General features: G+C 55.4%; 1 pseudogene; it reads right to left on the reverse strand.

Moving 5' to 3' along the window:
* Nucleotides 1-937: 937 nt before the first annotated feature.
* Nucleotides 938-23,768, reverse strand: LOC128945570 (SLA class II histocompatibility antigen, DQ haplotype C beta chain-like; annotated as a pseudogene).
* Between the last annotated feature and the right edge of the window lie 1,216 nt (nucleotides 23,769-24,984).

The raw sequence follows: 24,984 nt of genomic DNA on the forward strand, positions 1-24,984 counted from the left end.
GATTCTGCTGCCAGTTGGAAGGGTGAGGCTTCCCTGAGGTAGGTAAACACATTTAAGTTAAAAGAAACTGAAAATTGGGACCTTAGAGTATCTGCCCCCTCCATATCTACCAGCATCCGATGCATCCCCTGCAGCCCTTGATGGACCCAGCCAGAATTCCTGGGGCAGAGCAGTCCAGCGAGAGGAATGGAAAAATGAGAACCAAGCAGTGGCACTAAACCCCCTCCTAGAAGTGCCACTGGGAGTGGCACACGGAGAATTGGGTTGAATAGGGAAGTCAGGGGCTCTGTCTCCTGGGGTCAAAATATCAACAAGAGCCCTTGATAAATTTCAAATTAGGCCCTCAGGAGGAAGAATTTGAATTTTTAGTAGACACAGGGGCTAAGAGGACATGTTTATAGAATTCCAAGAGGATGCAAAAAAAAGCCAAAATACAGTTCAAGTAGTAGGGGCAAAGGGAGAAGGATATGAAGCACCTGTTACAAAAAATGCAATATTTGAAGGAACAAACAAATTAGGAATGAGGGATGTTTTATTCGTATGGGGGGAAGGATATAATCTGATGGGAAGGGATTTGCAAGTGCAGTTAGGTATCGGAGTGCTTCCAGAGGAAGAGAATGGCAGTCCAACTCTGTGGGGGCCCAGGGGGATAGAGCCAGCCAGGCCCCAGCAGAGCCCAACGTGGGCCAGGGGCTTGGGAGGACCGAGGGGGAAGTGGCTGGAGGCGTTCTGGGGGCTGTTGTGAAGCAGGCAGGCAGCAAAGGGGGGGATCCTGGTGTGTTACTCCAGGAATTACCCCAGGATTTGGGGCAATTTTAATGAAAATTCTCAGAAAACTCCCCAAATGTGTCTAAAATCCCACACAGGGAGGGGAGACAAGTGACACCAGCAATGTCCCTGATGATGTCACCTCCCTGATGACATCACAGTGCTGTCATCACTGTTCCCGCAGCAGCTTTTGGATGTCCTCAATGGCTTTTTGGCACCACTCATCCACTGCACGGCCACCAAGGCCACCGGGGCCACTGGGGGGACTCAGAAGGAGCCTGCAGATGTCCCCAGGTGTTCTCAGCAGGTGATGCGTGGCCAGGCGGCTGCTGGCCTCCCACAGCCACTTGGCCTTGGCCACTGCAGCAACCAAGGCCTCGGGGACATCAGGGGATGTCTGATTTGTCCCCTTCAGGGCCAGCCTTGATGTCCCCAGGCCAGTGCCGCAGCTCCCGGGGAAACACGGTGGCTTCGTCACAGGCAGCCACCAAGCGCTCCAGCAGCCCCAGGGCCGCCTCCGCCCTCTGTCCCTCCTGGTGGCCACCTTTGCCTGGCTGCTGGCCGCCATGGCCTCTCCCACGGCCTTGGTGGCTGCCTCTTTCTCCACGGAGGAGGCTGCAACCCAGGACTCAAGCGCAGCCACCGCTGAGGTCACCTCCTCCTTGGCCAGGGCCACCGACGGCTGCTGGGCCGTGGCCACCAGGTTGTGCAGAGACTTCCCCCAGCGGGCGGCCTTGTCCGGCAGGTTCCAGGCATGGGTGGTGGCAACAGTAGCAACGGTGGCTGCAGTGATGGCAGCAGTGGTGGCCGTATCCCTGCAGGTGTCACAGAGCTCGGTGGCCTCCCTGGCCAGCCAGTCCCAGCTGTTCTCGAGCAGCTCCAACGACTCCCACCAGCCCACCAGGCGCTGCCCGCGGCTCTCACATCGGCCCAGGTGGTCCCAGGGTGGTGCCAGGGCCTGGCCCAGGGAGGGGACACTGGAGTGGCACAGTGAGGTGACAGCACAGTAGTTCAGGACCTTATGGAGGTACCAGGTAAATCTCCTCAGTTTTGTGTGCAGGGACTTTGGGGACATGTGCCCCCTCACGTCCTTGTGTGGCCTGGTCACGGTGGCTGCCACCTTCCCCAGGGTGGCCACCACGGTCACCACAGCCTCCAGCCACTGGGAAGGGAACAGGAGAGGTGTCAGGGACCTGGTGGCACTTGTGGCCTCCTGGGGTGGCCCCTTTGTCCCCTCCCTGTAGGCGTCTGCTGTCCCCTCTGTCCCTTTGTCAGCCCCTAATGCCATCTGCCACTCCCCTGCCACCCCCCGCTTTCTGCCCCTCTGCCACCCTCGGTCCCCTCCACCCTTCTGTCACTTCCCCCCTTCCTGCCACGCCCTCCCATCCCCTTTGAGACCCCCTGTCCCCTCCCACCACCCTCTGTGTCCCCTCCATTCCTCTGTGTCCCCTCTGTCACCCCCATATCCCCCATGTCCTCCCTGTCCCCGCTGTCCCCTCTGTCCCCAGTGTCACCAGTTGTGTCCCGGTGTCACCAGTTCCACCCCACTGCCACCAGCCCAGAGTCTCCAGTTCCTTCCTTGTGTCTCCATCCCAGTGTCCCCTGTCCTGTGCCACCAGTCCCCTCACAGTGCCCATAGTTCCATCCCAGTGCCATCAGCCCAGTGCCACCAGTGTTGCCCTGGTGTCACCAGCCCAGTGTCCCCAATTCCATCCCAGTGCCACCAGTTCTATCCCACTGTCACCACCCCAGTGTCCCCAGGGCTGTCCCAGTGCCACCACCTCTGTGTCATCATTCCAGTGCCACCAACCCGGTGTCCCCAGCTTCATTCCAGTGTCACCAACACAGTGCCATCACTGTCACCAGTGTTCTGGGGGGGTTGGGAGATCCCAGGTGGAGCTTGGGGGCTCCTTTGGGGGGATTCTGGAAGGGTTTTGGGGGATCCCAGGTGGAGTTTGGGGGCTCTCGGGGGAGTTTGAGGGAATCCCAGATAAAGTTTGGAGGGTCCTGGGGGGGTTGGGGGGATCCTGGAAGGTTTGGAGGTCCCAGGAGAGGTTTTGGGGGTCCCAGGTGAGGTTTGCAGGGAATTGGGTAATCCCAGTTGAGAATTCCCAAGGATTTGGGGTTTCCCAGGTGAGAATACGGGCCAGGGTTCAGGGGGGCCAAGGGGCTCGGGCCTGGGAGCATTTTGGGGGCTTCAATCAATGGGGAGGGCCTGGGGGGTGCCGAGGGGGGTGCCGAGGGGGAGGCGTGGTGAGTGTGTGGGGGGCTCTCATGGATTTGATGCCTCAGGTTTTGGCTTTTCTGTTTTTCAGATTCTGTGCTGCTTTACTCTCTGGGTCTGGGCTTCATATTAAGGGATCCTGAGCTCTGTTCACAGAGCAGGGAGACAAAACAATTCCTGCCCTAGCTGGGTACCCAAGGACAAATAATCCAAACTTCAGGCCCAAGAGCATAAACAACGGGCACTGAAGAGATCGAAACAAGAAGGATGGGATTTCATCATCTAAAGACATAATTGGACAATTAACTCCAATATGCAAATGGAGCAGAACTTATAAAAGTGACAGACCTCGTGACCGGCCGTCCATTTTGTGGCCATTTTGGTTCATCTTGGGCGTAGCCCTGGCTGGGCTCTTGTTCTGCCCAAGGTGTATCCATGGAGGCCTTTTAACAAATGCCTGCTTTATTGTGTAACCGTGTCTGGCCTCTGTTCTAGGTCAGCCTTGTGAAGGCCTCAGTTTGTGGCGAGCACGAAGGGAGCCGAGGCATCTGGGCAGGGCTGGAGCAGAGGCAGAGGAAGGTGCAGCTGCTGCCCCCAGCCCGCGGCACTGGCGGGGCCCAGGTGCGGGGCAGAGGGCGCGGGAGGCCGAGAAGCTCGGGAGGAGCGAGAGAGGCGTGAGCGGCTGCAGGGGCGCTGTGTTTATCGGGTGAGCGCGGTGGGAAGGGGCGTTTTGTGCTCGGGAGCGCAGCGGGTGCGGGGCTCGCTGTGCCCCGGGCCGGGGAGGGCGGGCGCTGTGAGCAGCGGGGTTGGATTGCGGGGCTGGGCTTGGCCTGGGGCCGGCAGTGCTGGCGCAGGGATTGTTCCCGCACCGCCGCTCCGGAGCGCCGCGATCGGAATCTCGCTCTTTCTCTCTCTCGCTGGTTCTTTTAATTTCTACTCTGAACTGTTAAAATTCCGTGTGTATATTCTGCTGCGAGTGCTCTAGTGGTAATATCCCGAGAGACAGTCCCCTGAGATTAGCACTGAGAAACTGGGGCACAGTGACCCACGCTGCAGCACTTGGTGGGGGCTGTGCCGCATGGGATGGACTCAGCTTGGAGAAGTTCCTGGAGAAGTCTCCGGTGGGAGAGAGCCCAGGGTGCAGCAGGGGAACGACTCCTGTCCCTGAGCAGAGGGAGAAGCCCCGGGGCATGAACTGAGCGCGGCCCCATTCCCTGTCTGCGGCACTGCCGGGGTAGGAGGTGCAGCTGGAAGGAGGGAGGCGTGGGGGAAAGCTGCATTTAAGGGTCTTGACTTATTTCTCATTATCCTGCTCTGAGTTTTTGGGGTTTTCTGTCAGAAATCTCTCCCCTCCCCCACTCATTCACAGGGGTTTGGGGCGGTTTTCCCTTTTTGGGGGAAATCAAAGCGATGCACTGATGCTCCTAATTAGGGGTAGGAGAAGCGAGGCTCCAGGGCTTCCCGCTGAGCCGGAGCCACCGAAGCCGCAGTGCCGGGAAAGCCGTGGCGGGAGGTGCGGAGAAGTTTGTTTGTGTTTTCAGCTCAATCCCGCCCGGGCCCGTTCCAGGGCTGTTCCTGAGCTCCGGCTCTGCCCTCACGCAGGCCGGGGGGCCCTGAGAGCGCAGGGCGGGGCTGTGCCGTGTGCAGAGCCCACCCCTGTCTGGGATTGGGCGATGGTGCCGTCAGTCGTGGTTGTGGCGCGCTGATTGGTGGGAGCGGGGCGGAGCAGGGCCCCGGTGGCGGGCTGAGGGCGGCCGTGGCTGGGCAGCGGCGCCATTGTCGGAGCGTGTGTGCGGTTCCGTGAGCGGCGGCAGCGGCCGGAGCGCGGTGAGGCGGCGGCGGAGCTCGGAGGCGGCCGCAGCGCAGGTGGGAGCCGCGCTGGGTTGCGCGGGGGCTCGGGGCTGGCTGCGGGCCTCGGGGGCGGCAGGGGGCTCGGGCGGGTTCGTTGTGCCGTGTCCGGCCCGTGTTGCCGCTGGCGTGAGGGCGCTGCGGGAGCGGCTGCCCGCGGTCTCCTTGCGGCCGCTGCCTCGGCAGGAGCCGCTGCCGGAGCCGCGCTGGCTCGGCCCGGTTGCTGTGGCTGGGACAGAGGGGGCTGCCCCGTGCCCGGGGCTGTGCGGGGAAATTGCCGTGGCCGGAGGTTTCTGTGCGCAGAGGAGACAGAGGAGTCCTGTAAAAGTGACTTTATTGCTGAGCAGAGGGAGAGGCCATGGGGCATTTCTCGTGCGCTCTCTGCCATTGCTGTAGTTCGCAGCCTCCTTTTTATCCTCATTTTCCCGGCCTCGCCTCCCTCTCCCTTTACCCACTGGCTGAAGTGCTTGGAAGGTTCAGACCTCCCGATCCGGCAACTGCATGTCCTCGTAATGTGCATCCCCACTTTTGCATAACGGCCGATATTGATGGGTGTGTTAAGTCTTTTTTCTTTTGGAACTTGAAAAATTAAGCGGGACTTTCTGTAAGCAGCAATCCATGTTAATTAGTAACATTTATTGGAGCTGGTGGTTTCGCCCGTTACTTCCTTATCTGCAAGCCCCTAACCCTTTGCTCAGCTGCTGAATGAGCTGCACTCTCAAGGTGTGGAGCATGGTAAAAAGATGAGAGTTGCTGTAGCACATCAGAGGAGAAACAGCGTTCGTTTAACCCATGGTTAGCCAGGGAGCCACAAAACCGTGTCTCATTCCCATCCCTTTCGCATTTGGACCAATACATGAGCTGCTTTCTTATTTCCTTTGTTATCTGTTTTTCACCACTTTTCCTTTGTTGTCTTTTTGCCAACAGCAGTTTGAGTCATTTAATTTTCCACCAACTCCTCCTTTTTCTACTAACAGATGACCTGATCCCATCCCATGGTGAAGTGTTGTGTTTCTCATTTCAGTGGATTGGTCGGCAGCAAGGTCAGGAGCTGGAGCTGTCTGGTTGGTTATTATTGCGAGGACAGCTTGTAATCTAATGATGCCATTGAAATGAGAAATGGGTTCTGTGGCTCCTGATATGAATTGGTTCGGGTTCCCAGGGGCTGGTCCATGGTGTTGTAGGATTTGTTCTGGTGGCCGTTCATCTTTTCCCCATTTTTGGGTGCTCTCTCCAGCCAGGGCTGCATCAATTGACTGCTTTTCTCTAATTAAATCATCACATACTTGGATTCCCAACTGATTTCGCTGAAGTTTTGGTGACAAAAAATCCCCGTGCTCTAATATACCCTATATAACACAGACAGTGCCAGCACATGTTGGAGTGGGCAGAGGGATGATTCCCTTCCCATTTATTTATAGTGAAGTTTTCCCAACGTTCTCCATTTGCTGTTTCCCTTTGCAGCTTCACCCGTTTCTGTTGCAGGGTCAGATATCCTCCCCCTGGGCTCTGCCTTGAGCTGTGCAAATTCCATCAGTGCAAGCAGGCAGAGCTTGGGGTGAGGGGCAGAGGGAATCAGCCCAATTCCTGCCCCAGGCAAGAGACCCAGGTGCATTGTCCACACTTTGCCCAGCAGTGTTCATTTGCATTTCTAAAGCTCCTCTGCGGGCTGCCTGGAATGGAGCTTCTCTTCCTGCTGCTGAACAATGTTGATGTTTTGTTGCTGGTCGTTGTCTCTGTGGGGATCTTTTGGGCTATTCCTAGTCTGTTCAGGTGTTAAACTCATCTCCATTGAGCAGTGTAACACCCCTTAAAAAAAAAAACTTTAAAATTCATTTCCCCAAGGCAAAGAAAACCAAGCCTGAGTAGTGAAATAACGTTTAAAAGAACCGAAATCGGTACATTTACAGCAGTGCAATGGCAGGCAGCCCAGAGTGTGGGTGTCCGTGAGGCCCAGAGTGGAATTGTGCCGTGGTGTTCCCCAGCAGCTGTGGCAGTGCAGGCCCAGCCAGCGCTGAAGCTGCAGCAGTGGCAGCAAGGCTTGGCCCCAGTGGCTGGAGATGGCAGAGGAGGGTGGCCAGGATTGCAGAGGATTCCAGGCGAGGATCTGTGGGCAGGCGCAGGGGCTTGGCCCGCTGTGGAGCCCTGGCTGCTGCTGCGTTGCCTTCAGGGCAGGCTCAGGGGCGGCCTCCCATCCTCCTGCTGCAGGTGGGAAGTGCAAATCTCCGGGGCTTCAGAGCCCTTGAGGCCAGGCTGAGGGGTCCCCCCGTGTTGAGCTGTGCTGGCGGCTGTTTGTGGCCTCAGGGACACTTGGCATGGGCCCCTTGGCCACCAGTGGTGCTGCTTTGCACTCCTTAGGCAGGAGCCGATGTCCTGGCTGGGTGTTGGCAGCAGCAAAGTGCCAGGGTGGGCTCAGTGACAGCCCAGCTTGCTGTGGGAGAATATGCCTTGATATCTGCTCCAGTGGTTGCTGAAGCAGTGAGATTTGCTTTTGCCCCCCTGTTAGGTGCCATGGTGTCAGCAGAAGATATTGAAGCCTTCCTGCTCAGGGCATTTCAGTGCCAGGCTCTCACAAGCACCCACAGCTGCCCGGGTTGAGCTGAGCATGGGGCGGTGACCTGCTCTGTGTCTGATTCCCCTTCCTTAATAACAGCCTGTCTTGTAGCTCTTTTCCCTTCTGCTGCCCTTGCAGAGCCATCCACAAACACATTTTCTCCCTCAGGCCAGGGAATGTCCCATCAATCTGTCCCAGCCTGGGTCTGGAGCTCTGTCCCTTGAGTGCAGTCCTGGGTTCCTTGCCAGCCCCTCTCCAGGCTGTTCAAACAGGAGGCTGGGTTAAAGCCTTGCCCTGTCCTCAGTTCTAAATCCTCCTGTGCCATTGAACAAGTTTCATACTGTAATAACCGAGCCCTGCTCATCCATTTAGAGGCTGTTTTGGTTGTCAAACCTTTAACTTGATGCCAGACTTTAACTATATGAGATCCTCCTGTTGTCGTCAGTTTTGAGGCCTCAGTTCCCAGGCCTCAGTTCCCATGAAAGCTCTGGCTGCACAATTCTGCAGACAATGAGGCCACTCTCTGGCCACTAGATTAAACATTTCAGCACAAGAATTCCTTAGGGAAGACCCTGTTAAAAATCCACCTGTAATTGAAATTCTTTTTCCCTGTCTGGAAGGCCCAGGGCAGCAGCCTCAGTTAATCTTCATTTTAACACTTGAAAATTCTGTGTTTCCTCCTCCTGTCTATCCATCCAGTTTGTTGACTGGCAGGATAGGAGTGTTGTAGGGAGACATCCTTGGCTCCAAAAGCCCTGCCTTTAACAGGGACTCAGTACCAGGCTGTGAGCCCTGCCATCCCTCTCTTGGAACAGGGTATTGCTTGTCCTGGTTGCTTTAAAGAAATTTGTAGAGGCTCCATATCTAATTTTCCCTCTTTCCCTGGGGCTGCCCACACTTTGGGGTTCACTTCAGCATAGGCCTTGTCAGATTTTGGCACAAAGGTAGAACAGAACTTGCCTCTGTATCCCCTTTTACAGTATTAAAATCCAGCTCTCAAATTCCTTCCTAGTTAATTGCAATCACAGGAGGAAGAAAAATTCATTTATTTCTGACCTATCACCCACAGCTTCTAATAGTGGTTGAACAAATCATACCTGGTCATCTTTCCCACTCATTCCCTTAAAAATCGAAATATTCCTTCACTATTTTCCCCTTTACGTCTAAGATTCAGAGTGGATTGAGAGGCCCCTGTGTCCATCAGGAAATGCCTCCTCTCAATGCAGACCCACCCTGAATGTTCTCAAGGGCTGCAGTGTGGAGGGTCCTTGGTGTGATGGGAGCTGTGACAGCCCTGCCAATCCATGTCCATCAAGGGGTGGACTTGCTGGTCCTGAGGGTGCTGCTGTCTGTGCTTGCAGTGTCCTTGTGCCCTGCAGCTGGAGCCCTGGTTCCTTGCCAGGGGCTGTTTGGGTGGGCTCTCCCCTGCCGAGGAGGGCAATGCCTCTGCCGGGTGCTTGTGGCCGAGCCGTGCCCTGGGTGCTGGGGCCCCCTTGGGCCCTGGGGTTGATCCCTCAGGGGCTGTAGGAACTGTGCCCTGGCCTTTGCCTTCAGCTTGGCCTTTTGCTGCTCCCTTCTTGCATTCACCTGCTGTGCCTTTGTGCTCAAGTGCTGCAGGGCCTTCTTGTGCCCCTCCTGCAGCCCCCTCAGTGCCTGTGGGTGCTTGTCTTGCTTTACAAGAGAGGTGTCTGCTCAGGAAGGCAGAAAAGGCCTCTCTTGGAATGGAGAATGCAAACCCCCCTCCCTCTTAATTTTTAGACTAGTGAAATGAAGGAGCTCTCAGGCAAAGATATGGGAATAGGAATACCAGTTCTTTACTAGTGTGTATAATAAAGCAAACAAACACCAACAGCTGCAGCACTGACAGCAAACAGAGCCCGGACCCAGTCCCGGCCTTTGGGCTGCGGCGCTTTCCCCTTGGGTGCAGTTCCGGGCATGGCCGGCAGGGGCGCTGGCGGCTCCCGCGGGGCGGGGTGGCGCATCCCTCCCATGGGAACCTCTCTGAACAGAAATAGAGCAATCCCTTCATCTAACTCTTTCACTTTTTTACCTTCTATAGCCTTTCTCCCGTGTTTTGAGAAAGGATTTGGAGAGGGCTGCCTTTTAACTGAGCTCCTAGTGTTTTGATAAGGTGCTTCCTCGAGAGTGAGAGAGTTTCCCTGAACAGCCGGAGCTGTGGTTACCAAGGGGACGTAACTCAGAGCAGGACGGGGTCAGGGGAGGATATCCCGGCCAGGCTCGGTGGGAGTGTGGGCAGGGTCTGCTGCCGGAATCGGCAGAGGGGGATCTTCCCGTGGAGCCCGAGGCGGAGCGTGGGTAGCCCCCACATGGCTGATGGCGGCTGATCCGGCAGCTGCCGGCAGAGCAAAGGCAGGTGGGAGAGCCCGGCAGCAGCGGCGGTGCCCAGCGCAGGTGGCACGGGCAGGGCAGGTGGGGATGGGATGGCTGGGACCCCCCCTGGGTGCGGTGGGCGCGGTGACCTCGGAGCAGGCGGCAGGACAGAGCAACCCCCATCCTCCCCAGCATGGCCGGCAGAACGGCCGCGGGCCAGGCAGTGGGAGCAGGGCACACAAATTGAGCAACAGCGCCGGGGCAGGTGGAGCTGCCCTGGGCAGTGAGGCCGCACCTGGGATGGAAACCGGGGCAGGCGGAGCTGAGGCGGGCAGCGAGCCGGGACCCGGGACAGGCGCCTGGGCCGCGAACGGAGGGGGCAAGACCTGCAGAGGATCCCACTCTCTCTCTGATTTTTCCTCTTGTTCTCTTCCCTTTCATTTCCCCTTTTTCTTTTCTTGTTTTTTTCTCGGGGCTTTCTGATACTTTAAAGATTTTTATTCTCCTAAAATCTCCTGTCTAACGTATGGCATTCTCTTTCTTCTAAACTACATGGGTTTTTTTTTACAAATAGATCCAGAACCTAACAAATCTCGACTTCTGCTTGGATACTTTGAAATGGCCAACGGGCTAACTCACGACCTCCTAATGTTGTTTTTCTCATCACCTTTTTATTTATCCTTTGGCAAATTAAGGATATATCCTAAATCCATAAATTCCAGTGCACCCATAGTTCCTTAAAAAATGATCACACAAAGCTTGAGTACCCCAGTGGGTTTTCTGATGCCTGTCTTCTAATATTTTCCTACTAAGCACGTTTTATTAAGTAATTGTCTTCCATCAAGAAGTTTCCATTTCCCTGATTTATCTTGCTCACTTCCAGTCTTGTTTAATTCTTTTTTCTCGGCATCCCTAAACTTGGGAATTTCCAGTTTTTCCTCGTTTGGAGTTAATATTAACATAACTCTTCCAACTCCATTTTCTGCTGCATCCTTAGCTTGGTGTTCTGCCAAATTATTTCCTCTTCTTCCTGGGGTCTTTCCCTTTTGGAGTTCCTTAACATGTACTATAGCTATCTCTTTTAGGTGATTGTAATGCCTCTAAAACCTCTAAAATAAGTTCCTCATGTACTAGTCCTTTTCTTCTTGAATTAAGTAATCTTTTTCCTTTCCAAATTTTTTACTGGTATGTACTACTCTAAAGGCATACCTTGTATCAGTATATATAGTTCCTGTATTTGTGTTAAATATTCTAGTGCTCTTTTTAAAGTCTATAATTCACAAGTTTGAGCTTACTAGTTTAAGGGGAATTTCCCTTTTTCCATAGTTTGCATGTTTTTCCCATCGACTACTGCATACCCTATATTTTCTCTTTTTGCAAGGAGTTGTATCTTTTTTTTTTTTCTTTTTTTCCCTGTATCCAACTTACTGGTTTTCTGTCTCATGGTTCAAGATCTTATCTATTCATCTTCTGCCTCTGTTTTTCACTTTCACTAACAACCTAAATACAACTTTTCTTTCAGCTACACCCACAAAAATAAAAAACTTTTTTCTCATACTACTTTCAGTACAATACACTTCCCTTCAAGGAAATGTAGTGAAGCTTAAAATACACAATCTACATTACCTATACTTTCATTCATCTACATTCACTCACTTTTATTTCTCACTCACTTCCACACATTCTTTCCCACCCTCAGGACACAGAGTGGATCCCTGTTGACAGAGAATCGCGGGTCCCTATGGCCCCCCCTCACCTTGGGGTGGCCTCTGGGTCTCAGTATCTCCGGGCCTCCTGGGGGGGCCCTGACTCTGCTGCCTCCGGTGCCGTTCACCTGTGAGGCTGATTTGTGTGTCACTCACACTCTTTAGCCACGGCCCCCTCACACGCCCAGGAGAACAATGGCTTATTTGTGGGTCACGCACACCTCTTTCCACAGCCCCCCTTCCCACCCACCAGGGGAGGGCGGATTTTGTGTGTGACTCACTCTCACACACAACAAGACAACAATAAGGTACCTTTTGTTATAAATGATCAAATCGAGAGCCAAACTTATAAGAAAATTTAGCAAAGATTTATTAATTTGTCTGTGTGAATGAAGTTCGGTTGTCAAAACCAGCACAGCCAAGGGTCAGCGTCGAGCCCGGGTTCAGTGCTGGGTGAACACGGATCTGAGCTCCGAATGTCAGAGTCTCCCCCTGTTCACAAATGCTGCCTGACGCAGTGAGTTCTTTTACAGTTTATTCTGCTCCAGGCAGAGATGACCGAATGTTCTTTGTGTCTCTTCCCATGCATAAACTTGGCTTTACATGTGCAGAGGTGGACAAAGACTCAGTCCAGGTGTCTGATGTTGTCAGTAGACTCCGGGGAAGTCAGCATTCACATGCATCAGGGTGGGGCTCTGGATCATCTGGGTAGCTGTATAATCGTCGAGGCGATAATCACTCTTGGCTGGATCTGGTGACCCGGGGAAGCCAGCGATTATCGCCCTGGAAGCTTCTATTCTTTCATGAAAAACCCCGATGTTTATCTCAACCAAGTCCAGGAACTAGATATATATGAATAAGAAACTACTCCCTGCCAGGATGGTCAAAAGACATAATGTGGATTTTACAATATTTTATACATTAATAGCATGAATTATCTCTACCATATACTACACTTTCACATCACCTATTACAAGTTTAGGTGTTTCTGGCCAGTCCCCGTGCTCTTGGATATCCCTCAACCCAGCTGTGCTGTCCAACCCCAGATGCTCTTGAGCATATCCTCAATCCGGCAGAATTTTGCTCAACTGTGGATGCTCTTGGAATGTTAATTCCTCAACCCAGCGGGTTTTAATTCTGGATGCTCTTGGGCACTCTTATCCCTCAACCCAGCAGGTTTTTAGGAGCCCCTTTTGTCCCGTTTCCTAGTGGATTTGGCTCGGAAACTCGTCTGCTCCCTTCCTCCGAGGGGTCCAGCTCCTCTCTGGGACCCAGTCCCAGTTACCCCGGGGGATTCTCTCACTCCTGTTAACATTCACTTTGTCTCTTTCCTGGCCACTTACCGCGGAAAGTCGGAAACGCAGCGTGGGAGACTCCAGCACTCACTTGGCAGGTCTGGGACAACCAGCCCTCCTCTCATTCACACACATTGATCCCCCTGTACCTGCCCACCTGAGAAATACTTACCAATCCCTTTTCCTTCCCGGGTTCTTCATGCACATTACTACTCTTAGGGGGCCAATTACCGCGGTTATAGGGAGCCTTTTTCCCTTCTCTTTGTTTTATTGTCTCCTTTTGTCCACCATAACCTGCGTCTGTCGGTCACCCCAGGGGGAACAGAGCGAGGCTGCCAATGGGGCAGGGCGCGCCTTCCCCACTCTGACTCTCCTAAAGCACCGGCAGCGAGGTGTTAGTAACCATCCTCTGCTACCAAATTGTGAAAAACGCCAGTCACTTGCTTTTAAAATTTTAAAAGTTTAATAGTAATAGAATGGTTATGAAAAATAGTAATACAATTAGAGTAATCACAGTTTGGAGAAATCAAATTAGGACAATATGAGACAACAAATACAAAGAGTTACGGATGTCCCGGTACCCTTTTCTGGGCAGCACAAGCCTGAAAAAGGACACCCGTTATCACAGGATTAACCCTTAAAAACAATAGCCTGTTGCATATTCATACACTTCATACATGATGCATAAATTCCGTTCAAACACAGGATTCTGTCTGGTCAGTGCCAGCTTCTTCCTCTGAATCGTAACAGCGACTTCGAGGTGGGAAGAAGTTAATTTCTTCTGATAAGAGGGCAATAAATTCTTTTTCCTTGAAAGATTTAGGTGTCCTGTGGCTGCTGTCTCGCTGCAAGTCCTTTCTTTAAAAAAAGCCCCTTACCATGCATATTTTCTATTTTAACATTTTTTTAATAACCTAAAACCATATTTAACTCACTACTTAAGAGAATTAATACAGCAGTACATTCTAACAGAGGACGTATAATATTTATTTGAGTATTTGCGAAAACCCAATCACAAAACACGCATTTTTCACAAGTATATTCCCACTTACTTCCAGTCTCTCCCAGTTTGGTCCCAGCTGCTGCCAGCATGGTTCCAGTTGCTTCCTAGAGCAACTCAGTGAGTCCCAGTATGATGCCATTTGCTCCCAGTTGCTCCCAGTCAGGCCCAGTATGGGGGATGATGTGCAGGGAGTGCTCACTGTGACACTCAGTTCCTCCCAGTATTAGTCCAGTCCCTCCCAGTATGATCCAAATATGAGCCCAGTGTGCTCCCAGTCTCTGCCAGAATAAACCAGTTTTGCTCTGCATGGTTCCAGTTCCTCTCTTTCACCCTCACTTTCCTTCCAGTCACTCCCAGTACCTCCCAGGGTACCCCAGTTCCCTCTACAATCTTTCCTGTTCCTTCCAGTATGATCCCATTTGCTCCCAAGCACTCCCAGTCAGCCTCAGAGTAGTGGCACTCAATGTCAGTATGATCCCAGTCACCACCAGTATGATCCCAGTTCATCCCAGTACAAGCCCAGCAGTTTCCAGTCACCGCCAGCATGCACCTGTTCCTCCCAGTTCCTCCCACCATGATCCCAGTTACTCACAGCTGCTCCCAGTCATCCTCAGCATATTCCCAGTCACTCCCACTATATCCCATTTGCTCCTAACATGGTCTCGGTTGCCTCCTGCAGGCTCCTGCTCACTCCCAGTATGATCCCAGTGTCCATCAGTGCGATCACAGTCTGCCCTGGCGTGGCAATATGATCCCAGTACGGTGTCAGTACAAAGCCAGTACAGTCCCAGTATGATCCCAGTATGGTATCTGTACAAGCCCAGTACAGTCCCAGTCACTCCCAGTATGATCCCAGTCCAGCCCAGTCCCTGGCAGTGCTGCCACTGCTGGGATCCCCCAGCCCTGTGCGCGTTCCCCCCAGGCAGATGTGCCGAGAGGAGCCCCAAGGGCTGGCAGTGGCCAGGCAGGGTCCCCAGCAAGGCCCAGTTTGGATGTGCAGCCCCCAGTTTGCCCAGTTTGCCTCTCCTTTGGCCCGGGCCGGGTTCCCCCCGCCCGCAGTGGCTGGGAGCAGCCGAGAGCCCCGCTCTGCCCATCCCGACCTGTCCCGGCTCCATCCCCGCTCCTGCCGTGGAATGGGGCACTGAGGGTGTGGCTGCTGCTGGGGGAGGAGGAGGAGGAGGGAGGGAAGGGCAGGGATGAAGGGGGAGGAGGAGGTGGGGTTAGGGAGGAGGAGCAGGGGGAGGAGGAACGGAAGAGGAGGGATGAAGGTGGAGAGAGAGCAGTGATGGAAGGAGGTGCGGATAACACAGAGGGGGAGGAGGATGGGGGATGGAAGGGGAGGACTGGGAGGAAGAGGAAGAGGAGGGACAAAGGCGGATCAAGGCTGAGCTGAGGGAACCACGCTGTCGATCGCTGCCTGAATTCGCAGCCCCCAGCTGTGGGATCATCACCCCCCCATCGCACTGGTGAGCAAGGAGGGGGAGCTCGACCCAGATATCCCGCAGGGACCCTGGGTTGGGGTTTTTGGGGGGATGTTTGGAGAATGAAGAAGTCCAAGGCTGAGCGGAAAAGGCCCCTTGGGGGGACATCGGGGGTGGCAGTGGCGGCTGCCGGCAGAGGCAGCCTGGAGGAGCAGAGCCCTGTGTCCCCCAGGAGCCCAAAGTGGGGAGCCCAGAGAGGGGGGAGCGGCGCCATTGGCGGGAGCCTCAAGAGCCTGGAGAGGGGCAGGGGGGACTCCTTGGAGCCGCTGCAGCCCAGAGCAGAGAATGAGGGGAGAAGGGAGCCCGGGAGCCCAAACAGCCCCGGCATCCTGAAATGGGGAGAGTCAAGCAGTGGGAGCTTTTGGCATTGCTGGGACTGCCAGCAGCCTGGGCAGGGTGGGCACCTGGCACAAGGGGGACCCCCAATCCAAGCGTGACCCTCAGCCGCTGGGACAGGGGGGAACCCCTGAACACCAGAGGGGAGGGACCAGGGATGGGGAACTCCTGGGAGGCTTTTTCAGGGCTGAATCTTGGTGTTTGGGAGGTTTTTCTGGAGCCCAGGTGGCTGGTGAGTTGCAGAAATGGACTCGGGCAGAGTGACCTTCAAACTGAATGTGCGTTGGGGAAGATGAAACAGGAAAACTTTATAAATATGATTGTCTGGCAAAAGACTTGAGAATATAGAAAGTGTAAGGAAGACTGAAATGAAAGCAAGCTTTGAGATACTCAGTTAGTGAACAACTGGAAAACAATGATGTGGCCCAACTGAAGGTAATCCCCTTTTGATGAAACAATTCCCTCTGTTTGCAGGCAGATCCAGACCCTAGTAGCTCAGCAGAAGGGGTCCAAAGAGGAGTTTTTAGGGTGTAAAATGTAACACAGTATGGTGATATAATGATTCTTAATCGCTGTATGTAAATGCTGTAGGATTTGTATCTCGTACTAGATTGGTTGGTGAGAAATAGAATATTCAACACAGAAGAAAATTTATTGTGTTGTAATGGGAACGTTACTCTCTTATGCTCTTGCCTGTCTCACTCTTTTACCCTCTCATCCTCTGTACCCCTCTCTTCTCTCAGCCCTGCTCCGAGCTGTGCCTGGCAGCTCCAAGCAGGGCCCTGCACCCAGGCCCTTTGCAATAAACCGCAAGTTCCATGACCTGGCTGCAGAGATCTGTCATCTCCATCTGTCCCAACCGTCCTACCCCCTGACACTCCTACAAATGCACTCATCCCTTGTTTTCCCCAAACCAGGATTTCCCATTGCCAACCCCAGGGAGGCTGCGAGGAAGAGGAAGATGCCCGGGGACACTGAGGCAGGTGAGGAGGAAGTCAGTGCCCCTTTCCCCTCTGTGCTGCTCCATCTCCCAGCCCAGCACGGCCCCGGCTGCAGCTCAGCCCTGGGGGGATCTCCTTGCCCTTGCCTGTTGCACGGAGGCAAATCCCATCCTGTCCTTGTCCTTCCTCCCCCAGAGCAGGAGCTGAGCATGGAGAGCAGGGAGGACAAATGCCCGCGGCAGAACCTGGTGGCAGAGGCCGTTTTGAGCGGCTCCATGGCGCAGGAAGCCAACGGGGAGGAAAAGCCCCGGAGATGCCGCACGAGGAGGGGCTGCAAACGCAGCCGGCGGGGATCTGAGGGGGAAAGAGCCAGCCTGGGCCGGGAAAGCAGCCGGAGATGGAGCCAGAGCTGGGAGCTGGTGCTCCATGAGCAGCTCCATGATGGGGAGAAGCCCCACACGTGCGAGGAGTGTGGGAAGAGCTTCAGGTGGAACTCCGAATTGATCAAGCACCAGAGGATCCACACTGGGGAGAAGCCCTACGAGTGTGGGGAGTGTGGGAAGAGCTTCACAGAGAGCTCCAGCCTGATCAAGCACCAGAGGACCCACACTGGAGAAAGGCCGTACAAGTGCTCCGAGTGTGGGATGTGCTTCAGCCAGAGCCCCAACCTGATCAGGCACCAGAGGACCCACACTGGGGAGCGGCCCTACGAGTGTTCCAAGTGTGGGAAGAGGTTTAAGACCAGCTCTGATCTCCTCCAGCACTATCGGATTCACAGAGAGGAGAGGCCCTTCCAATGCCCCGACTGTGGGAAGGGATTCAAGCAGAACTGCCACCTCATCAGACACCGGCGCATCCACACAGGGGAGAGGCCCTACGAGTGTCCCCAGTGTGGGAAGAGCTTCTCCGACAGCTCTGACTTGACCCAACACCAACGGAGGCACCACTAAGGGAAGCCCTGCGAGTGCCCTGAGTGCGGGCAGAGCTTCGTGCGCTGCTCCAGCTCCATCCCCCACGGGAGGAGGCACTTTGGGCACAGTCCTGGTCACTCCCATTCCCTGTGATCCATGTTGGGAACACACCTGGCTGCTTCTACTTTTAATTTCACCTTAATTTTCCTCTACTTCACCTTCATCCTTTAAAAACACCCAAAACTGGGTTAAATGAAGGAAATTGATTGAATATATCTGAATTTCCATAATTTCTCAGTTGTTTTAGAGGGAATTTAGGATTTGGGGACACGTTCTGTGTGGACTGCTGCTGTTGCTAAGAGGCAGGAATTTGATGTCACCCTTCTTGTGTTGCTAGGAACTCTTCCCCTGACCCAAACCCCAACTCCACTCTTGGGATACCCGATAAAACCTCCACGGGCCTTCCTGTGCCCTGTCTTTGGGGGGTAAGAAATGGATTCCCAAAGGATCAGCCCTTTTCCCACTGGCTTCCAAAGGATCAGCATCATTTTTCACTGAATTCCTCGAGGATCAAGCTTTTCCCACTGGATTCACAGAGGATCATCTCTTTTCCACTGAATTCCCAGGGGATCAACCTTTTTCACTGGATTCCCAGAGGATTCTGACTCTGTCACTGTTGTTTTTTTGTTTGTACTACTGCATTTGTATTTTTAGTTTTTCCTAATAAAGAACTGTTATTTCTACTCCCATATCTTTTCCTGACAGCTCCTTAATTGCAAATTACTATTATTCTTATTCTTATTATTATTATTATCAGTAGTAGTAGTAGTAGTAGTAGTAATCAAAGGATGGGCCATATAAAATAGTTCATGAAATATGTAAATGAGTTTATGGTTATGCATGAGGGTCTATGAATATGCAACAGGCTGATGTAATCAAGCCAGAATAATTGAGGGGTGTCCCCAAAAATAACTGGGGAGTCTTGGTGGCCATAACAACCTTTGCTCCTTGGTCCTTGTCTCCCATGACAACAGCCTGTTGCATATTCATAGACTCTTTGCATGTCCTTAAACTCATTTACATATCCTAGGAACAAAATTGGCTTCATCCTGTTTGGGGTCCCACCCCCATCCCAGCTCAATTTAGGGTGTCCCATCCCTCTCCCAGCTGAGTTTTGGGATCCCACCCCCTCCCAGCTTAATTTGGCGGCCTCATTCCCCTCCCACCTCAATTTGGGGTTCCCATCTCCTTCCCCGCTCAATTTTGGGGTCCGACCCTCTTTTCCCCACTCTCCCTCCCCTTTCTGGTTGTTCCTCTAGTCCACTCCCCGTTGTTTGGTTTTGGGGGCTCCTGCTCTGTTTTCGGGTGATCCCATTTTGGATTAATTTGGGGTCCCCAGCCCATCCCCAGGGTCACCTTCCCCCCCTCCCCAAATCCGCTCCTGGCATCTGATGAGTCATCAGTGAGACACGCTCTGATTGGCTGCAAATTACCCTGCGCGGTCTCTGAGTATTTACCGCAGTGAGAGGCCTTGGTCTGTGCCTGGCAAGTGATGAGTCAGAGTCGGGCCGGGCGCTGATTGGCTGAAAATCGCTGAGCGGGGCCAGTGCTCTGAGTTTGTGCCCAGCAACTGGATCATCATCAGTGCTGCGTGTTCTGATTGGTTGGGATCTGTTTTGGGGTGGGGACGGGAAGAAGTGGGTTTTATTTGGGTTTAATTAGGGTTGGTTTGGGGTTTATCTGGGGTTATTTATGGACTAATTGGAATTTATCTTGGCTTTTACTTGGTTTCTGTTTATTTGGGGTTATTTGGAAATATTTGGGTTTATTTGGAAGTATTTGGGTTTGTTTGGGTTTACTTGGGTTTTTTTGGAATTACTTGGGGTTAATGTTGGTGTATATGGGGTTTTTTTAGGAGTACTTGAAATCATTTGGGGGATTTTGAGTTTAATTTGGGTTTTTTTGTTTGTTTTTTTGGGGTTTTTTGGGATTTGTTTGGGGTTATTTGGGGCATTTTCTGGTATTGTTTAGGGTTTTTTGGAGGTTCTTTGGGGTTTATTTCGAGTGTTTTGGGGTTATATAGGTTATTTGAGGTCATGTGTAGTCAAAAAATCCGGGAATGTTTCTCCTGCAAAACACGGGAATTTTTCCTTAAAAATCCGAGCGTTTTTCCCCAAAAAACCGGGAATGTCCCTTTAAAATCTGTGACTTTTCCCAGTCAATAGTGACGTGCCCCACCCCAAACCATCCAATCACCGCAGGTCTCCCCTCAGCTACTCCCGCCTTCCTTGCCTCTATCCAACCAATCACCGCGCGCCTCCCCTCGGCAAAGCCCGCCTCCCCCACCCCATCCTGTCAATCAGCACACCCTCTACGAAACCAACCAATCACCGGGCGTCTCCCCTCAGTAACTCCCGCCCTCCCTGCGCGTACCAGCCAATCAGAGCCGAGCCCGAAGCACCGCCCCCTAACCCTGGGGCCGGTCATGGAGCGGGCGCCCCCTCCCCCCCCCGCCCCCCGAGACCCCCTCAGGGACCCCCGGGAGCCGCCCCGGGCTCGGGCGGGTCCTGCGGGAGACGCTGGAGAGAGCGGGGGAGACGCTGGGAGAGGACGGGGGGCTCCGGGAGCTGCTGAGGAGGCGCAGGGACAGGTGAGGGGTCCTGGAGGAGTCGTGAGGGGAATTTGGGGAGGGGTCTTGAGGATGTTTGGGGGGGATTTGGGGAGGGTGTGGGGGGAACGTGATGGGGTTTTAGCAGGGTCTGGGGGTGCTGGGGGGCTTTGGGGGGGAATTTAGGGAGGGGTCTTCGGGGGGTGTCACGATCCGTTCTCATGGACGGGTTTCGTGATGGTTCGTGGATTTGATCTCAGGGTGCAAAAAGAACCGACCCAGTACAAGGGGGTTTGCAATGATAATCGAAACAAATGCACCTTTATTGAATGACCACAGCAAAATGTGATAGAGCAATTAAGGGAGAGAAAAAGAGAGAGGAAGAGAGAGACAAAAGGGAGAGAGAGAGAAAGAGAGAGGGGATAGAGCTACCAAACGTAGAGACAAAGTCCTTTGGTCCAGTCCAGTCGAGGATCCGCCTGTTACGTTGGGGAGATCTCGAAGTCTCGCTAACTCAGAGGTTTTTATTATGATAACTCTATTGGAAATTGTGAGGGAGGGGAAACAGATGCAGTAAGTAATAGATGTAACAGGTAGTCCATGCTCTCAGCAGTAACCGAGAGCCATTGTCTTCTTGGTCCAGCGGTCACAACCTGCAGGCAAACATCTCGCTTTGGTCAGCTTGCCTCCCCCACACACCTGCCCCGGGCTGGGGGTTTCAGTCCCAGTCCTTGGAAGGAGCAGAGGGGCCTTTTCACATGGGGGTTCCATGTCTCAGTCCTTGATGGAGAGGCTCCTTCCATCTCAGTCTGTCTGTCACGGTGGTTGTGAAACAGGTGAGGGTCTTCTGTGGGGGGACCACCTGAAACTCAGGAGAAGTCCAGCCAGGCCGAGAGGTGGGACAGCTCCCAAGGCTGTTGTTGCACAAAGGGCACAGTGTCCCCTTCTTAGCATACAGCAAACAACAGCTGTGAAAACAATGGCTTAGCACTGAGTTCTGGTCTCGGGGCCTTGTGGCATGTGACTTTCTCCTACAGAGAAGGCAAGGAGGGTCTTCTCTTCACTGGTCCGCAATGACGATCCGGAGGCAGAGGAGGGAAAATTAGGACAAACTCTCACAATCCTCCACCCTTTGTCGCCCTCCCTTTTTCCAGATCCGTCCCCATTGCCCCCCGGGCCCAACTGGGAAGCTTTATTGGGAGCACTGGGAGCAGGCACTGGGCGGGGACAGAGCGCCAGCGGGGCTGGGGGGACACGGGACCCCACCAAAATCAGCGGAGTGGGGACGGAGCGGGGGGTCCCGGCCGGGCCCGAGCCCACGGGGAGGGGCTGCGGCCGCCGCCAGCTCAGGAGCTCTGTGGGCAGAGAAAAGGGGGTGACACCGGGCTGGGGGCCCCGGCGGGAGCGCACACGCTCCGCCACGGCGGGGACGCCACCCCCGGCACCCGCCCTGACCTTCTTGAGCAGGGAGAAGCCGAGCCCCAGCGCCAGGAAGACGAAGCCCAAGACGAAGCCCCCGATGCCCGTCAGCATCTTGCTGCGGGCGGCGTCCGGCGGCATCTCTGGGGGGTCCGCAGGGCTCAGCACCCCCAAAACCTCTCACCGACACCCCGAGCCCCTCCCAGCGCCCTCCCTGTGGCCCCCAGCGCAGCCAGGACCCCCTGAAACCTCCCCCCGATCCCTTTTTGTCCTGGCCAGGAGCCACCAAAGCCCCTCCCGTCCCTCTCAGCATCCCACAGCCCCCTCCCAGGTGCCCCCAGCGCCCCAGGACCCCCAAAGCCTCTCGCAGTCCCTTGGCAGCCCCAGCAGGACTCAGCCAGAGCCCTCCCAGGCTGTGCCCAGCACAACCGAGCTCATGGCGAGCCCCGCTTTGCCATCGCCGATCCCCTTCCAGCCCCTCGGGGCTCACTGCGATCCCTCCCAGTCACACCCAGCACCCCCCCAAGCCCATCCCACCCTCCCCAGCATCCCCCAAACCCCTTCCCAGCCCTTGCCCAGCCCCCAGCCCCTCTCCCAGTTGCAGCCCGGCTCTCTCCAGCTCCCTCCGAGTGGCTCCCAGCACAGCCCAGTGGCTCTGCCAGCGCCCCCAGGGGCTCCCCCGTACCCCAGTGCCGCCTCAGCGGCTGCTCCAGGCTGACGTGCTCCACCTGGCAGCTGTAGCTCAGCCCGCGCCGGGGCGGCGTTTCCAGCAGCACCAGCAGCTGGTGGGTCCAGTCCCCGTTGGGGACCACGTCGGTGGCCACCACGTGCTCCGATAGCTCCTGCTGGCCCTGGAACCACCTCACCTGGATGGCAGCAGGGTAGAAATCCATCACGGAGCAGAGCAGGCGGCCGGGGCCGGGCTGGGAGCTCGAGGGGGGCACCAGCGAGATGGACACGCTGGGGGGCACTGGGAAAGACAGAGAGAGAGAGAGAGCGGGGACACACTGGGATCAGCTGGGGGGCACTGGGAGAGAGAGGGGAGGGCTGGGATGGGCTGGAAGGGAACTGGGAATAGAGTGGGAGGGACTCGGAATGGACTGGGAGGGACAGGGGGCGACTGGAAGGAACTGGGAATAGACTGGGAATTGACTTGGGGAGCATGGATGAGACTGGGAAGGACTGGGAGGGGCTGTGGTGGCACTGGGAGGAACTGGGAATGAAGGGCGCGGCACTGAGCGGCCGCGTCCAGCGCGGGGCACTCGGCGCTGGGGATCTACCAAGGAACAGATGAGTCATCAGCGGTGCGCGATCTCATTGGCTGGGAAGCGTCAGCTTAATGCGTCGCTGAAATGGACGCGGGAGGGAGTACTGGGAGGCACTGGGAGGGAATGGGGGAACAGGAGGCCCCGGGGATGGGCACAAGGAGGGCTGAGAGCTCTGGGGCGATTCTTGGGGAGGTTTTGAGAGGCTCCAGGGTCATTGGGAGGGCAGGGCCCGAGGGGACACGCTCTGCCCCGCGCTCACCTCGGCGCTCCACAGTGATCGGGGCAGCAATCTCGTAGTTGTGCCGGCACCTGTCCACGTGAGCCCGCATGAACTCCATTATAGCCGGGTCGCTGTTCTACTTCTTGACATTCTTCTCCCCTAAGGGGGTGAACCCCACAAAGTGCCCAACGTCGCTGTCGAACGTCAGGAACTGCTCCCGGTTGTAGATGAACCTCAGCACCAACCTCACCTTCTCAGTGCCCTTAATGAAGAGACAATCGGCCTTATGCATCTACTGGAACATCCCTGTGAGTGCAGCACACAGCTCAGGGATGTGCCCCCCTCAGCACCCCCCAGCAGCACCCCCAGAGCTCCGGGAGCCACCCCGGATCCCCACTCCGCACCCCCTGTGCCCCACGGCCGCCACGGGACGCTCCTGCCCCCCCTGCCGCTTCCTCTTTGCAGCCCTTCCCCCATTTCCCCTTTCACAGCCGCTCCCCTCCGACATGCAGCCACTCCCAAATCACTTTTATGGCCCCATTTCCCCACAAATCCCCCAATCTCCGGCCTCCTCGGGGTCAGTTTGGGGTCATCCCGTCCCCTTTTCCCCCCTTCCCCACCCTCTCCCACCTCCCCCTCCCCACCCCTCCCCCCACCCCGCTCTCCCTTTGGGGGTCCCCTCCTCCTCGCCCTCCATTCCGGCCTCCCCACTTCGCCCCCTTTTTCCCCCTTCTCCCCCCCTGTTCCAGCGCCTCCCGCCCCCCGCTCACCCGAGAGCTCCGCGCCCGCAGCCGGGGGGGCTCCCAGCACCACCAGTGCCACCAGCAGGGCCCCAGCTGCCGCCCCTCGCCCCATGGCCGGGGCCGGGCAGGGAGCAGCAGCCCCAAAGCAGCCGCGCTGCGCTGGGAGCGCCAGTCCGGAGCAGGGCGGGCTCGGCAGCGCCGCGCGCTCTCATTGGCTGCCGCCGCTTCTGGGCAGCGACCGGCCACGGGCTCTGCCCTACAACCGATGAGGCAATCCAACGCACCGACCGCTCATTGGCTGCACCGCCTCCTGCCTGCGCTGCCATTGGCTGAGGCCTTTCCGGGACGCTGCAGCCCCGGGCTGGGGGTTTTTTGGCCGGGGGAACCTTGGGGCGCTGGGCAGGTGGGGGTCGGGATGGGGAGACGCGGGCTGTGCTGGACCAGCCAATCAGAGCCGCTCATTTCACATTTAACCCCCATTTTTTGGGTTACTGAGCTCGTTCAGGATTTACTGGTCGGATCCCTTGGTCCCGCTGTCCTGGTTTGAAAAGGAAGTGAGTTTTTTAGGATGCTGTGGTCAAACCAATCTGTGCTCAGATTTGAATACTGGCCCCTGGTGTGGCCCCATAGGACATGGATTCACCTCTGAGCACACAGGGGGTTAAAAGCGGAGAACTCCTAGGGGAAGCTCTCTTGGTTCCGGTGGGTGGAAGGTTCAGAGCTGCCCTGCCCGGCTGCGGGCTGGGTGTGGGAGGGGAAGCCATGCGGCCGGGTGAGGGGAGCCGGGCCTTGGACAGAGAAGGGAGCTGAATGGCCCTGCAGGAGGAAGGGTGGTTTAGCAGTGCCAAGTATCTCCTTCAATCTGCCATCAGGGACCTGGCCAGGTGAGTTTTGTTTCCAGGGAAATGGGCTGGCATTGCTGTTCAGGGGCCTGTGTCCCGGAGTGGTCAGCTGGCTGCTGAAATCCCACATTGCGCAGGATGCCTCCCAGATTAAAGCTGGCAGGGTTGGTTTGACAGTGCCAAGTAGCTCCTGCAATCTGCCATCAGGAACCTGGCCTGATGAGTTTTGTGGGCAAGGAACAATGGTGGCGTTGGTGTTCGGGTGCCTGTGGTGCTGAGTGCCCGGCCGTCTGCTGGGGTTCTGAAATCCACGTCGCCCCTGCCCCGTCCCTCACTTCCCCCACTGCCCACCGGTGACTCCCTGCGGCAGCACGTGGGATCCTGGACACGGCTCTGGGAGACACAGACATTGCTGAGGGGCAGAGATGGGGGGGCTTGACAGCTGGACAGCTGACCCTGAGGGTTGGGGTGCAAAGGACACGGGGT

This window comes from Melozone crissalis, unplaced genomic scaffold (assembly GCF_028551555.1).
Source record: "Melozone crissalis strain CALT ecotype California unplaced genomic scaffold, PUWL_Pcris_2 ptg000066l_1, whole genome shotgun sequence".
NCBI classification, from domain to species: domain Eukaryota; kingdom Metazoa; phylum Chordata; class Aves; order Passeriformes; family Passerellidae; genus Melozone; species Melozone crissalis.